At 33.5% G+C, this 4728-nt stretch overlaps 1 long non-coding RNA gene across 1 annotated transcript; it reads left to right on the forward strand.

The window, feature by feature from the left end:
- Positions 204–2986, forward strand: LOC110266997. Its single transcript, XR_002354266.1, has 2 exons — positions 204–527; positions 596–2986. It is a non-coding gene; the product is annotated as an uncharacterized LOC110266997 (long non-coding RNA).

Here is a 4728-nt window from a genome sequence, read left to right on the forward strand (position 1 = left end):
TGCTGGTTGGAAAATAAAAAAGAGGGACCCATCAGCAAAAAAATTCCACACTCTTTTAAATTTGTGATAAAATTAAAAACTTTGAATTGATAAACTCTCCAGAGTGCTGGTGGAAAATTCAGTCCAAAGAGGGATCATCAGCAAAAAAATTCCTCACGCTTTTAGCACCTTATAATGTTTATAAAGAATGATATTTGGTAATATTTGTGGCACATTACCTATTAAATTATTGTCATCCAGCGATAATACTTTGGAATTAAGCAACACATTCAAAATATTGTCATTGATTGAATTGTTATGTAAAAGAAGATGCTGAACTTGATCAGAAACAAACTTCAAAAACTTTTTAATTGGTTCCAATGAAATTCTTGAATTCATAATGGTTAGAAGTGGCAGAGAATTTTGTGTATATATCCATGAAAGAAGTTTGGAGCTCATAGCATCTAACATCAGAGTTTGAAGTTGAAAAAGAGAGATCCAATAAGAATCAAAGTCAAAGATCAATGATTGTTGAGTTCACTTGTTAGGTAATACGATTTGTCAAGATTATTACCATAAATAAGATAAATTTTTTGACAATGGAGATTTATTGGAGGTGGAAGTTTCGAGCCCTCTTGCTCATCACGGATGTCCCGGAGGATCGTGCCAACGTTTAAGTGTGGGGAGGTCGGTAACTGTCTTCCCTAAGTAACAACTCTTCTCTCTAACACCTAACACCTAGATCTTAATTTCTTGTGTTAGTTAATTAGGATAATTTACATTTTGTAGTTAGTTGTTTGCGTTTAAGTGTCTAGAATTCATTTTTAAGTGCTTTTCGCATGATATATAGTTGCTTGTAAATATCTCTAGAGCTTTGTACATATTTTGTTTATCCTTGTTGAGTGATTGGATGTATATGAATTAGATGAATTATTTTTCATCCAACCACTTCTTACTAGGACTACTTGGTTGAAATAATGAGTTTCTTTCTAAGAAAATTATTTTAGGGCATTTCACTAATTTGAATTAAAATTTTTATTGAACTTGTTTGAAGAAATCAATTTTGAAACATGGTTTAGAGCTAGAACATATAAATCTAATGAGATTTTGAGTCTAATTGATTGGTTGCATTTCTTCAACCAATATTTTATTTCGGTGTGTGTTGTTCTGTCTAAGATTGTGATCTTTGACTTGCTTGATTCTATATATCCATTGTTTAATGTATGAATGTATTTATGTGATTGAGGCCTTTGTTTCACTAAAGTTCACATACCCAAAATGGCCTTACCCCTTTTATCAACCCTTGTAAATCAATGTTGAGCCTATTTTACCCCCTTTGTTCTTTATTTTAGCACATCACTAACTCTAAGTTAAGTGAAAAATAATAAATGTCTTTCATTTGAATCTTTGGTTAACTTAGACTAATGTGAGTGTGCAAGATCTAAGTGTAGAAAAATTAGAGTTGGGAACATTTGGTTGGGTGAATTGGGTATTTTATAATTCTTGAAAGTTTTGAAAAATTGGATACATATTCATGTATTCAATACTTAAATCATATGCATTAGTCTCTTATGTATATAATAATAAAAAAAAGAAATCAATAAAAGAAAAAAAAAAGAAAAGAAAAAAAAAGAGAACAAAATATCCCAAAATAAAGTAGTGATAACAATGCATATGTATTGTGTTTAAAAACGGGATGCATGAGTATATAGAAAAAGATAAATAATGGATAGTTAAGCTTTGCATTATGGTTACATGGTTGTCCTAAGTTAGGTGGGAAGTTTAGGTTAATCAAAAATTCAAATTCTAGTCCACTTGACCAAATACAATCCTACCTTGCCTCTAACCCCATTATAACCCTTGAAAAGTCCTCTTGATATGTGTATTCATGCATTGAATATATGTTAACTGGTAGAAGAAGAACAAGCCTTAGAAAACAAGATTAGAAGAGAATTGAGAGAATCGACCCTCAAACACTAAAGAGATTAGAGTGCAAACACTTCTAGTGAGGGTTTAATGCTCAATCCTATGTTCTCCGCTTTCACGAGCTCTCATCTTGCAAGTTTATTTATGTTTTAATTTGAGATTTAAATTAGTAAAATTTGTTGATCATCATACTATTTTAGCCCTATGTGTTCATATATGTTCTTGGAGATTGATTTATTTTTAATTTAATCAAGTGAGTAGAAGCATTTTGCATTAGTTGCATTCATATAGATAGGTTACATTTCATAAGTCTTACCATTCCCTTTATTCTTTTGGTCTTCTAATTTTTAGTATGAGGATATGCTAATATTTAAGTGTGGGAAAATTGATAAACCACAGTTTTATAGTTTATTTTGGATTGAATTGAGTGGATTTTATCAACTCTTTTCACACTTATTCATATAAATTGCATGATTTTATGATTTCTTCCTAATTATGCTTTATAGTTGAAGACATGCTTCTAAGGCCTTAAAGATGCTAATTTTTAATTCTCTTATATTACCATTCGATGCCGTGATGCGTTTGCTAAGTAATTTCAGGTTCTATAGGGTAAGAATGACTTAGAGGATAAGTATGCAAAAGTGGAAGGAACACGAAGAATTGAAGTTTTGAGAATCTGGTGCTCGCATGTATGCTTGGCTCACGCGTATGAGTGACTTGTGCAAAGTTCGACTGGCGCGTACGCGTGACATGTAGCGCGTGGTTTCCTTAAAATTGCACGTGCCAGCGATTTTTCTAGACCTTTCTTGCACCCAAATCAAGCTAATTCTGAATGGAAAAAGACCAAAAGTTGAAGGGGGAATGGAGGCAACCAAGCATACACACATTTACTTACTTTTTAGATAATTTTTGTTTATAGGATTCTAGAGAGAGAAACTCTTCCTTCTCTATAGGTTTTAGTGCACTTTAATTACATTTTGTCTCAGTTACTCATTTGGATCTTATTAGACTTTCATTTTGTTGCTTGAATTGTAGTTTCTATAGCTTAATTTCATTTGGAACCTTGTTGACTATTCTCTCTTATTTTGTTGGTTTAAGGATCTTGTTAGTTTTGAATTTCTATTAATGTATTGAAATTTCTATGATTTATATGTGCTAATTGAGTTGTGATTATTGCCAATTAGTAGTAGGTAGATTTAATTGCGTTTAAATTTCTCAATTAGATGATGCTCTTTTTGCTTGTTCTCCAAGTGATTATAGAATGTTTACTTTAAATATGGAATAGATTTCTATTCTTGGTTTCGGGATTGAATAATTAGAGACTCTTGAATTGTCAAAATCAAATGTTGATTGGTAATTGAGGATTGCTAGTTGACTTAAATGCCACTAAATTTAATCTTTAATTAGGATTTGATTAGGACTTGTGGACTATAGTCAATTGTGCTTACTTGACTTTCCTTCAAGTGTTAGAGGATAACTAAGTGAGAACAATAGATAATTATCATCACAATTGAGGATAACAATGAGGATAGAAATTCTAATTCTCACCCCTAACCAAGACTTTTTATATTGATTGATCATCATTCCCTTTTGTTAGCTTTGATCACTTAGCTTTTCTAGCTTAAGTTCACATTCATTATGCCTTTGTTAATGTTATCATTTCATTACATGCTTGTTAGTTAGTTATTTTCTTAATTGGTAATTCTAATTGTCCCCTTTTAATTGTTACTTGTTCATGTCTTTATTTTCTTGTCACTTTACTTTTTCCGCAAGCAATTCAAAAACCTCCAAACTTTTCTAACCAATGATGTGCATTCAATTGCGAGTTCTAGGGAAGACGACTCGAAATTCTACTCCCGGTAATTAATTTGATTATTGTGACACTGATGAGCGGATATTTTATACGCTTTTTGGGGTTAATTTCATATAGTTTTGGGTATGTTCTGGTTAGTTTTTAGTCTATTTTCATTATTTTTTAGGAAAAATTCATATTTCTGGACTTTACTATGAGTTGTGTGTTTTTCTGTAATTTCAGGTATTTTTCTGGCTGAAATTGAAGGAGCTGAGCAAAAATCTTATTCAGGCTGAAAAAGGACTGTTGATGCTGTTGGATTCTGACCTTCCTGCACTCAAAGTGGATTTTCTGGAGCTACAGAACTCTAAATGGCGTTCTTCTAATTGAGTTGGAAAGTAGACATCCAGGGATTTCCAGCAATATATAATAGTCCATACTTTGCACAAGGATAGACGACGTAAACTGGCGTTCAACGCCAGCTCTCTGCCCAATTCCGGCGCCCAACGGCATGAGTCTCTAAACCCCATTGTTGGGGGTGAGGAGCTCTGCTGTGTCTCGATGAATTAATGCAAGTATTTCTGTTTTCTATTCAAACACGCTTGTTCCTATCTAAGATGTTCATTCGCGCTTAACTATGATGAAGGTGATGATCCATGACATTCATCACCTTCCTCAAACTATGAACGTGTGCCTGACAACCACCTCTGTTCTATATCCGATTGAATGAGTATATCTTAGATTCCTTAATCAGAATCTCCGTGGTATAAGCTAGAACTGATGGCGGCATTCATGAGAATCCGGAAAGTCTAAACCTTGTCTGTGGTATTCCGAGTAGGATTCAATGATCGAATGGCTGTGACGAGCTTCAAACTCACGAGTGCTGGGCGTAGTGACAGACGCAAAAGGATAGCAGATCCTATTCCGACATTATTGAGAACCTGCAGATGATTAGCCGTGCGGTGACAGCGCATTGGGAATCTTTTCACTGGAAGGATGGATGGTAGCCATTGACAACGGTGATCCACCTA

Source organism: Arachis ipaensis, chromosome B09 (assembly GCF_000816755.2).
Source record: "Arachis ipaensis cultivar K30076 chromosome B09, Araip1.1, whole genome shotgun sequence".
Classification (NCBI taxonomy): Eukaryota; Viridiplantae; Streptophyta; class Magnoliopsida; order Fabales; family Fabaceae; genus Arachis; species Arachis ipaensis.